Raw genomic sequence first — 12,677 nt, 5'->3', positions numbered from 1 at the left:
GAATTTCTTGGCTTAGATGAACTTCAATGTGTTTCATACACTTGATTTTGTTGGTTTGATGAAGTTGATCATAGATTTCTCTTGTGTTCTTATGGATGAACAGTGGAGAGGATTCTTGAGGTGTGGAGTGAAAATGAAATGAATTAAATGAAGTTGGGGGTCCTATATCAACTTAAAGTTGGACCCGACTCGGACATATGGACGACATACGGTCGTATATTTTATCTTGACCGTATGTCTGGACCGTATGTTTGGTCCAGTGGAGATGTCATTCTGGGCAGAATATACGGTTGAACATACGGCCAGTATTGTTATATCCCGTATTTTGTACAATGGGATATCCCGAGTAAGTTGCGGAAAGTTAAAGACAAGGTTATATTTTTTTTTCGGTTTTGTGAAGAATGCACAAGTTGCTTGTAAGTATCATTGTCATGGAATATTAAGGGCAAACTCGGAATTTGGAAATTTGCTATTATTCATGACTTCTTGGAGAAGCCACAAGTGGCCGTGGGCCCCACCCATATTTTGGGCCAATTGTTTCAAGACATAAGGGGGGCTATGTGTCCATCTTGGGAACTATAGGGGCTATGCATGTGTGCATGCATAAGTCATGCCAAGCAAGACAACTAGTCATCAATTATAACCTTAGAAATTTCTAGAAAATTGGAGAAAATAGGGGGAGCATGACCGGCCATGTGCCTATTTGTGTATATATATATAAGTGATGTTAACATAAGGCACAACTCATCATTTTGAACTTGGGAAAATTCAAGAAAGATGGAGAAAAGAGAGAAGAGACTCTCTGCCAAGGCCTGGTCGAGAGTGGTGCTCCCTAATTTTGGCCTAGAAAATTTACTCCAGCCTTTCTACCAATTGGAGGTTCCTCGTTAACGTGGAGTAGTCGTTGGAGCGAGCGAAGCGTTCATTCTTGCGAAGTATGTCCTAGCTGTGAAGAGGGATTGAAGGAAAAGGTAAGGTTCAATCTTTTCTTGCATGAGTTATGGACGTTTTGAGCATGTTGTAATGTGAAGAAATGGATGAAATTCATGAAGTTGAGGGTGATGGTGTGGTGGCCGAATAGGGGCTGCCTTGGTGTAGATGGAATGAATTAAATTTACTTGATATCTTGGTTATTGTTGTTGTGAATTCCATGATGTAAAATGAAGATTTAATGATCTAAGTTGAGCTATAATCGTGGGCTGATTTGGGAGTTATTGTGATTTTAATGTGGCTTCTTGTATTAATGAAAATGATGTTGCTAACGTATGGACTCGTTGATGTAGTTTATGAATTCGGAAGAAAGAAACGTGTTGTCGTTGTTCTTATGGAATTTAGAAAGTTTCGGGTGGTATAGCATGTTAGCCGGGCTGTTTGTTTGGATATTGTATGGATTGCTTGGAATGTTCTTAAATCTTGTTTGAATGGTTGCGGATTTGTAAATGAATATGTGAGCATTGGTCTTGTAACTTGAATTTATGTAGTTGAATTGAATATAAATGAAATGTTGTCGAATTGTGTAGAAAGGAATTATTAACGTTAGAATGCGTTTTGAATCACTTATGGATGTTGTTAGTATGGTTATTGGTATGGTTGTTGTTGATTTGGCCGAGTTAAATTCTCGGGGTTGTTGGATTTATAGGGGAGATGCTGCCCAAATTTCTGTAAATAAGTGATGGCTTGGAATTGAGTTCTTCGGTGTTTATGATTAATGGTTGATGCCTAATGACATTGTGGTAGATCGCGAGAAGCCGAGACTTAAGTTTGGGTTAGCGTAGGAAGCAAACGAGGTATGTAAAGCTCAACCTTTCCTTCTTTGGCATGTCTTAGTTAAAAGTAAGTTGTGACACGAGCCTCGAGGTAACTCTATTCTTGCGATCCGAGCATGTCCATGATTCTTATTTGTTTCTTGATATTCGTATTCTTAATGTAGTCAGATTATGGTTCTTATGTTTTTGTATGACTAAGTTTCAAAGGTTGCATAAAAGTTTTGTTTTCAAAAAAGTTTTGTTCATAAATGATTCCGTAACTACGAACGACCATAACTTTCACAGAAGGGCTCAGATTGCTTCGATATGTTCGTAGAAAGTCCTAAAGTGAATAAGGTCCGTAACTTTCCGAGGCGGACTCGGATTGGTTTGACGTATGACTATGATCCCTACGGTCTTTTGATATGCTTATGATGTTTGTTATGTTTTCGAGGAGTGTCTGAAAGATATTTGATATAACTTTTGTCCTGATTTTCTAATGACGACTCGCTTTGATTACTTCATTGAGTCTTTGATAATGTTTTATGTGCATATGGTTTCTCCTTTACTCTTGCTCGTGCCAAGCTCAATATGTCTTTCCGCGTCCGGGCCGGGCATGTATTCGTGCAATTCCATTGCATTATTCACCGCGTCCCTCACTAGAGGGCCGGGGCACGTTATATTATCGCGTCCCTCACTAGAGAGCCGGGGCACGTTATATGATATGATGATATGGGGGAGTCGGCCAGGATGGAATATTATGATTCCTTTTACCGAGTCCCTCATTAGAGGGCCGGGACACGTCATGCATCGCATTTGCAGCGTCCTCTCTAGAGGGCGGGGCACGTTATATGTTCATGCGTATGATGATTTTACTTACCGAGTCCCTCATTAGAGGGCCGGGATACGCTATATGTTTATACTATGATTGTACGACAATGACATGCATGATTTATGTTTTCAAAGGCAAGTCTTATGATTTTCTATACTCTTCATTTCAGTATGATCCCGTTTACTGTATTTTACGCTTTACATACTCAGTACATATTCCGTCTCGACCCCCGAATTTTCTTCGGGGGCTACGTTTCATGCGCGCGGTACACCGGATGAAGGAGGGCCGAAGATATTAGTAGAAGATTTTCCGGCGGGATTGGCGAGCTCCATTTTTCTCCGGAGGCCGCCGAGTCGGCGTATTATGTTATGGTATCATGTTCCATATCGGAGACTTTGCGAACGGTCATGTGTATAGTACGTCAGTTTGTAAGCGGCTCCATAAGCCGATGTATTGTTACGCATTATTTTACAGATTTTATATGATTATAGACTTCATTTGATTTGAAAAAGTATGAAAAACATACTTGATTTCCGAAACCTTTCATGATTGTATTTATGTTATGATTTAAGGGCCCAGTATGATCATGAGTGTTACGAGAGTCAGCGGGTTCGCTCGGCCCTACGTAAGGGTCGGGTGCCCATCACACCCTATCGGATTAAGGGTGTGACAAGTATGTTTTATACGGCCGTGATATGTTTGGCCATATAATGCCCAGCTATTTTCGAACTTTTTTCTCATCGACTCGTTTGATCTCCAATCCTTATGGAACCTTCTTAATACTTGTTTAACACCTCATTAACAATCTAAGGGATGTTATAGCTCTTCTCCAAAACATCATTAAGCTCTCATTAATTCGATACTCGTAAATCTTGTCCGACACGTAACATATACCTTGCTTTCCTTAACAACTTTCTTCCCTTACCTCAAATGTCTTTGAAATCTCAATTGGGATCATCAAATGCTATTTCTTACTTATCAAAACATCCTATACATCGTGCCCTTCGTTAGTCTGTTCATGGTATGTCAACGAGAAATTTTCCGAGGTGTAACAATTTGAGGAACCTTGTGATGTGCTTAATGACCCTCAATTTAGTGATGATGTTGATATAATTGATCATTTACCTAGTCGTGTGCATGAAAGTGTTGTGGGAAGTGACCCTTAATTTAGTGATGATGTTGATATAATTGATCATTTACCTAGTCGTGTGCATGAAAGTGTTGTGGGAAGTGACCTTTGTCTTTATGAGAGTGGAATTGCATGCTCTGAATCTTCGTTGTTCATAGATTCTTCTCTCTTGAAAGATAATGTCCTATTCAATGATAACATGACTAGTGAGGGTGATATGCATAGTGGTTGGTATTGCAATGTTGAGCATGTAGCACGCTTTGGAGGCTATAATGTGTTTTGTAATCCACTATGGGATGATGACACTCTTCCTCGAGGGAGATCTTCCTTTGAGGAATTGTGATCAACTTATGGGGAGGGAAAGTGTTAAAAAGGAAGGTGATTCTTGTTTAGAAATGGCTAATTCTTCCTTTCATGCTCAACTTCCTAGTAGCCTATTAGATGATCTTGTTCTAGATTCTAGTAGTGAGGTTACACTTGAGGATGACATAGAAGAGGAAGTTGTTTTACGCAATTCCTTTCTTTACTACTTGTTTGCATTTGATGATTCTCATGTGTAAGTTTTGGGTGCATCTTATGTTAAGAGAGACTCTTATAGGGTAAATGATTGTGTCCTTGAGCATACTAGGTAGGTAATCTACCCATTTGATCCGAGTGACACCTTGTGTGATTTGAGAGCACTATCTTGGGAGAGTCCTTGTTTGAAAAATGAGAGTGTCCTTGTTTGGACATTGTGCTAAGTTCGTTGAAGATTTCGCATCAATCGAGTTATACCTTGTTTAGTAATGCCTTGAGGGGGATCTACAAGGTCCTTTAGATAGTTAACGAAATATTACACAAGTTCCAAGAAGGTCCCATAAGGATTGGAAGTCAAACGAATCGAAGGGAGCAACTTATCGGAAAGGGGCAGTTTGACGGACCATTTGACGGACCGTAGGGTGTTTGATGGCCCGTCAAATAGTGGAGCCACCACCGTGAAACAGTCACAGAGAGGCCTGTTTTACTAGGTAATTTGACAGTCCATTTGACGGACCGCAGGACGTTTGACGGTCCGGCAAAGTGGACGTCAAAATGGCCGACGGGATTTTAAGTGACGCTTTATATATTTCGTTTTACCTCATTTAGGTTCATTATTTCCCTAGTTCAGACCCTAGAGCTCTCCAAAACCCTCTCCCCAAGTTTATACACTAATCCATACTAAACCCAAGAGGATCAAAAGATTCAAGTGCTAAAAAGCTTGCTAGGGTTTGTGAAGCTCAAGTTTTCCTTTGGTGTTGATATTGGAGACTTCACTCTAGTGGAGTAAGTTGATCCAAGGCTTGTTCTTGTGTGATTAAGGTAAGTTTTTACATCTCTTGCATATAGTTAAGGTTGTTTGATTGTTGTACCATTTGGTTGAAGGAAGAAAAATGAAAAGAGAGTTCAAGTATGAATTTGAGGATATTGTGAGCTACTCCCTCTGTTTCAATTTATGTGAACCTATTTCCTTTTTAATCCGTACCAAAATTAATGACCTCTTTCCTAATTTAGAAACAAATTCACTTTATGAAATGATTTACAGCCACACAAATATTCAAGACTTATTTTGAACCACAAGTTTCAAAAGTCTTCACTCTTTCTTAAATGTCGTCCCAGTCAAATGGGTTCACATAAATTGAAATGGAGGGAGTATAAATTAACTTGAGTTATAATTTTTGGCATGTTATGAGTATAATCTTGTTGTGGGTGGTAATAATGATGAGGAGGAATTGTATACAAGCGCATATGGTGTTGTGTTATAGTTAATGTTATTGGTTAATGAACGGTTTGTTGCGTTGGAAACTAGACTCGAAGAACTTCATTTTAGGCTACCTTAAAACTCCTTATATACCCGGAGATATACCCCTCCAAAGTTGACTCAAAATTCTGTCCAGAATTCTGCCAATTTTTTTTTTCAAATTTTCGATAAACTTATTTTTTTCGTTTTGCTTGGTCCCGGAATCTTCCGAAACTCTCCCTACATGATATTTATCATTGATAATACTTGATAATAGTCATTTCCTTTGCTTCTAAGGTTGTCCTTCCAGTTAACGACTTGTGAGATCATAACTCATTCTTCATTTCATTGTTACGTACTTCCCATGGCTTGTTCATTCCAAAACTTTATGGGACGTCTCCGATACTCCATTAATACGGTGAAATACGTGACATGCTCATGCTCTGAAAGTGCGAGGTGTAACATCCTTCCCCCCTTAGAAACATTCATCCTCGAATGTTGCAGCTTGCGAGCTTACGATGCTATCATTAATTTCTTGAAATGGTTGTCCTCCTTTTGTTCACTATAGGCTCATTAGTCTTCTTTCATATTCTCCCAATTCTTTGTCGAACTCATTCATTAATTCCATAGCCTCTTGTTCTTATGTATGTACCCAGTGGTCGACTGATATCTAGCTACCGTCCTGGGACCTGTTTCCATTAAGATGGTCTTAACTCATGATTGCTACGGCTCCCTGCCGATCTGTGAGCGCTCTTAATTGTTGTACTCTTTTGCCTTTCTCCTTACTTTTTTACTAGTAAACAAATTCTCTAGTTCAGATCTGGCACCTTTCCTTGCTTGCTTCTTTGGTGCTATTTTAGATTATCCCTTTTTGTACTAGTCACCTTATATACATACCATATCATCTCCTTTTAATTCCTTGGCCGAACCCCTCTTAATTCCTTACAATATCATCATATTCATATTTGAACTTTTTCTCTAATTTGCTCTCCTCAGTTTTTGCATAATTACAAAATACACTCATGAACATGGAACTACGATAAAATCCTATTTAATCATAATTTCCTCCCAATACGAGTATGCTTCCCTCATTAAGTCCTTGGCTCTCTTATACCGGTGACTAATTGAGACTTAAACTAACCTCCATTCTTCTTCGGCTTCTTATTGTCGTCCTTGCACTATTCTGTTAGCCATTTCATCATGGTGATTGTTTATGTGGTTCTATGTTATACACTCTCACAATTAATATAACCAGCAGCTTGGAATTTCGCATGACTTACGAGGTACTCCTAATCTTAGGCGATCTTCTTGTCTTGCTATCCATAGGCACACTATCTTCCTTTCCTCTGAAGATTATTGAACTTCCTATGAATATTCCTCTTGTAAAGCTTTCATCTCTTCTAGTGCTACAAGTTCTTTTTAGTAATCCCGATTGTCCCTTACACTTATCCCTGGTTACATGCGGCCTTTCTCACTCCTTCTGCTACCCTTTGGAGTACTTTATTGCATATCTAAATGTACCTAAAATTTCTTCGGCGCGAGTGATTCGAGTCATAGTCCGGAATGCAACATATCGTATTGGTGAAACTTAATTTCCTTCCTATATTTGTCTCTGCATGTGCCGCATTTAATCCGTTCTCACTTTTCTTTACATTCTTGACATATTAGTTCATCTCGAAATTTGACTCCTTCAATCCAATATATTTCCCTCTTTTGAGCTTGGAAATATTGTAGCTCATCTTAGAAATGAATTTTTGCTTTTCCCCTTTAGAGGATGTTCTTATACACCAGTAACCTTCGAGTACTAACCGTCTTTGATAATCATCTGGACGACCTTAACGATCTTTCACTCCTCTGTTCCTGATAATGCCGGAGTTCCTTTCATCGCATGGTTTAACTTATTTTCCTTTTTGCTAGTTGAGTTCTTGTATCAAATCAAAATGCTCATACATATCAGATCCAATTCAGATGCCTTCTTTATTGTCTTTTCACTTCTACCTTTCATGACTAGTAATCCTCTAGGCTAATGAATTAATGGGGACATCGGAATTCATTAGGCCCCTTATGGAATGTCCGACTATACCACGCTCCTTTAGCCCTAGTCTTTCTCTATGACTATCTTCTTAATATCCTTGAAATTCTCCTTGCTCTGGGTTCCCAATTCCGATATATGTCTATACTATACCATTAAAAGTTGTTATTCCACGCCATCCATTTCCACGACTCGTCCTTTCATTAGCTTAGCTTATTTTGTTCCGTAATTCTCCTTAACTACTTGTTTGCATCACGGTATGCATCATAGTCTAGTGTTAACATCACGTTTTTGTTCTTATCATGAAATCCTCACAAAGTACACCATTTCCTTTCTTCTTTTGTCGAGTCTTCATCTTCCTTTATGATACCACAACTTGTGCACACATATATAGATATATATCTTGAATTTTCTCGGTTTTCTTGATGATCGCATTTCTGCATCTTTCACACAACCATTGTCTTATAATTTCAATTTGTTTTCCTTTAGGCAAGCCTACTGACTCGTTAACCTTCTCCTTGTTGTCGGCGGTCACATAATTCCCTTTAACCATTTTGTTAACACCTCCTCCTTGCTTTAGTCCTCATAGTTTCTTTTACTTGTAACATGCCTGTTTCCATTAGTCATCCTTTACTTTCCTGTAGCAACTGAATCGATCGTTGCGATATTTTATCCTCACTTGTACACCTACTCTCTTATCTCCTTACGCGTAAACCGATAGCGCACCTAATTTCTCTTTCATCAAATAACCTTCACCACACCCGTCTGAAAAAAAAATTGAGGTGAATCCTTCTTATAAGGATTAGCTAGAAATACACCACATATTCCTAAAGTTGATATAATCTCTACTTCCTTCGTTGGCCAAGCAACATCACACTTAGAAATTATATAAACAATCCAGAAGACAATCATAATTGCAATCCAACTTACCTAACCATTTCTCATTCTTGAGTTCAAGGTCATCATTAATACCCGAAGTAACTTCGCAATAATGATTCTCAAAATAGTACCAACTATCAAATACTTAGAAACCCCTTGAAGTCGAATGACTGGTGACTTCTAAATCCTAATGTAAACTCACTTCATATAGGAAAGTTCGATAAAACGAATCTGAGTGCCTATCATCAACCCATCCTGATCTTATGTACATATATATGAACTTCTAGAGTAAAACTTTTCCCTACTCGTTAACTTCCTTTCCCTTATCAATATCTCTTCGTTATCTCTTACTCACCAATCTATAAATCATAGTACTGTATTTGAATTCTTAGTGCCAACTTTACCTATATCTTTAATAAATCTCAATTCTCCAAAATCTCGAATGCAACTCATTCCAGTTCCTTTAATCACTAATCATTTTTCCCCTCCAGAGTCTTTCCCTGGATTTAAATTAAAATCATTCTAAAACTTCTCTTTGAAAGCGTCTTATAATTGTTCATTCAATCGTAACTTACCAAATATCCGATTGTCACCTTTTCCCTTCATTCTTTCTCTATAGCATAGACATTCAAACAATTCAACTTGTAAAAATTTCGGCAGAGTTTCCTCTATACTTCTTACTACCTCATTCTTGCACACAGCCCAGAAAACACATCCAATGCCTCACGGGCGATCACAATTACCCGTAACATCTAGTTCAAGTTCTTATATCAAAGTCTATCAATATCCATAAGGCAGGAAACATACTTTCGGAGTAACAACTTCAATTCTCATCAATTACCTCATAGTGACAGAATCAACTGCTCATTCACAATCAAAACATTTAGGATTAGAATCAGGGACATCTCATCCTATAATTTAGCTCTACGGCACGATCTAAGATGAGAAAGAAAGGTCAATCATTCCTAAATGCCCTGCAGAGTTTATAAGTGAGGCGTGCTTCACACCCATAAACAAGATTCTCGGACATGTACTCGTAGGACACTCCCTAGGATGAACCGGCTCGATACCACTTTTGTCACGACCCAACCAGAGGGCCATGATGGGCACCCGGAGCTAACACACCGAGCACCTCTGAACATACATCTCGTAATCATTTCTGGGTGGACCATAAAGATAGCTCATGGCTATCATAATCTGTAGGGACATATGTCACAACATAACGACACATCTCTATATAATCTTCGACAATTGTGTCCATCATCACCAGCAGTCAAGGCTACTAAAATGTTACAACAATATGAACTGGTAGGGTTATAAAACGTCTAAATGTACACACATGTCTACGAGACTCTACATAGATTACAAGTGACCATGAAGACCAATATCAATAGACTGCAGCTCCGAGGTAAGTGGAGCGCTCTTGAGATTCCGCTGTTGAAGCTCCTATGGATCAGATCCATCTACCTGTCTACCTGCGGGCATGAGCGCAGCGTCCATAAGAAGGAACGTCAGTACGAACAGTGTACTGAGTATGTAAGGCATGAATAATAATATAGTAAGAGATACCGAACATGAAAAATAACATATGAAAGTATGAAGGTAAAGTAATATAAAAGAGATTAACCTGTGCCTCTGGATGCCTTTTTAAGGCGGATGTCATGCATGCTTAGCTTTTAAAAAAAAGGCTTTTCCATATATACATATATAATATCTTGTCCGGCCGTTAAGGCGCGGTAATATATATAGCATCTTGTCCGACCATTAAGCCGCGGTCTTGTCCGGCCATGTAGGCGTGGTGTTATATATATAGTATCTTGTCCGGCCATTAAGGCGCGGTCTTGTCTGGCCATGTAGGTGCGGTGTTATCTATATATAGTATCTTGTCCGGCCATTAAGGCGCGGTCTTGTCCGACCGTTAAGGCGCGGTGAAATATATGTAGTATCTTGTCTGGCCATTAAGAGGCGGTGAAATATATATAGTATCTTGTCCGGCCATTAAGGCTCGGTAAGTATCTAAATTACACACATATATAAATACATATAACATGCACGAGAGCCCAATTAAATGTTACTTTTCTATCGAAGTGACGTAAGGTCGATAACCTCCGATTTATATTATGGAATAATCATTATGGCTATATCTCACCTTGAAGGAACAAGTAACATAAGGTGAGACCAACAACAATGAATAAAATCAAGAAGGTCATGAAATAAGCTCAATAATCTCATAATAGCATCAAAACCGTAAACTTTGTAATCTCTAGAAATGGGATCATCATCATCATCATAGGGAACATCTATCTTTAGCAATATAAGAACTTTGGGAATCATGAACTTCTAGCTTTTGGAAACAAGGAAGTTATGGAAATATTTATGGAATCATAACATAAGAATCATGCCTTTGAAAGAAAGGGACGAGCCTTAACATACCTTCCGGTCGTCTCAGTCGTTCAACGTTTATTCTTCCAAACACGCAACTCTACACGTAAACCATCCATATTATCATTAGGCTCAATATCATACACTTGTCTCAAGCAGACAAATGAAATCTTTTTAGAATCGTCGAAATCGCCAAAAGATCTCCCCTATATTCTTTACCTCCTCTGAATACCAAAACAACTCCCAAACAATACCAACAACATCAACAACAATATAAATACCAATATATTCCATAAAACATCCCACACGATGTTTCTCCAATTTCCAAACCAACCGTAACACATCCATAATACCATAATCAAAGAATTATATTCAATTTAATCTCAAAGTAATCCAAAATTCTCTTTCAAACTCACCTCATAACCATCAACTTCAATTCAACTCTTTATGATTTTTCTCCCATGATTCTTTTCTTTCTAAGAATTTCTAAACCTTTACATCATCTCAATCATGTAAATAATAATAGGAAAAACATACCTTATAGTGGAAGAACTCCACTTCATTCACCCCTTCCCAAGATCAAGTTCACCACCACCTTGAAGAGAAACAAGAACAATTATCTCCCATGAATTTTCTTTGAGATTTTGATGTTGATATTATCTCTTGATGATATGGAAAGGTTGTGGAAGATTATGGAGGGTTATGGAGTATTATGGAGGATTAGGAAAAATTATAGGAAGTTATGGAAAGTTATGGGAAATTATAGAACTCTCAAGAGCTCTTCAAGAACTCTCTAGAAATGTGGAGAATGAGAAAATGGTGGAAATTGATGAAAATTAATGGGTTAAAAGGGTATTTATAGGTGTATATTGTGTCCGGTCTACCGTAGCACTCCTACATTCTTGTAGCAAAAGATTTTTTACGCTTCCGTCTCGCCTAACTTGTAACGTCCATAACTCCCTGCTCCGATGTCTCATTGATAAACGGTTTGTTGCATTAGAAACTAGACTCGAAGAACTTCATTTTAGGTTTTCGAAATACCTTAAAACTCCTTATATACCCGGAGATATACCTCTCCAAAATTGATCCAAAATTCTATCCAGAATTCTGCCAACTTCTTTTTTTTTTTTTCAAATTTTCGACAAACTTATTTTCTTCGTTTTGCTTAGTCCCGGAATCTTCCGAAACTCTCCCTACATGATATTTATCATTGATCATACTTGATGATAGTAATTTCCTTTGGTTCCAAGGTTGTCCTTCCCGTTAACGACTTATGAGATCATAACTCATTCTTTACTTCATTGTTACATACTTCCCATGGCTTGTTCATTCTAAAACTTCATGGGACGTCTCCGATACCCCATTAATATGGTGAAATACGTGGCGTGCTCATGCTCTGAAAGTGCGAGGTGTAACAACATTGTTCGTACTGACGTCTTTTTATTTGTGGACGTTGCGTTCATGTCCGGGTGAGGTGGAGATAGACTCGACCCTTAGGCCGTCGAGAGATTGTTTAGAGGACCTCCATTTGATTCGGAGCTGCAACCGTTGGTAATATTCTTTTGTGTATTTATATGGGCATGGCGGGGCCCTGTCCCATCTTTATGGTGTCACATACTCCTTGTAGAGGCTCGTAGACAGTTGTGTCTTGTCGGCTCATATTTTTGTATATCATTTTGATAGCCTTGTCGGCTTGTGTATATATATACATATATATATATATATATATATATATATATATATATGTATACATATATATATATGTATATGCATATATATATATGTATACATATATATATATGTTGTATATATATATATATGCACATATATATATATGTATATATGTATACATATATATATGAGTATATATCGATGCATATATATATATATATATATATATATATATATATATATATTATATG

The sequence above is a fragment of the Lycium ferocissimum genome, chromosome 12 (assembly GCF_029784015.1).
Source record: "Lycium ferocissimum isolate CSIRO_LF1 chromosome 12, AGI_CSIRO_Lferr_CH_V1, whole genome shotgun sequence".
NCBI classification, from domain to species: Eukaryota; Viridiplantae; Streptophyta; class Magnoliopsida; order Solanales; family Solanaceae; genus Lycium; species Lycium ferocissimum.
This window is presented reverse-complemented; position numbering follows the sequence as displayed.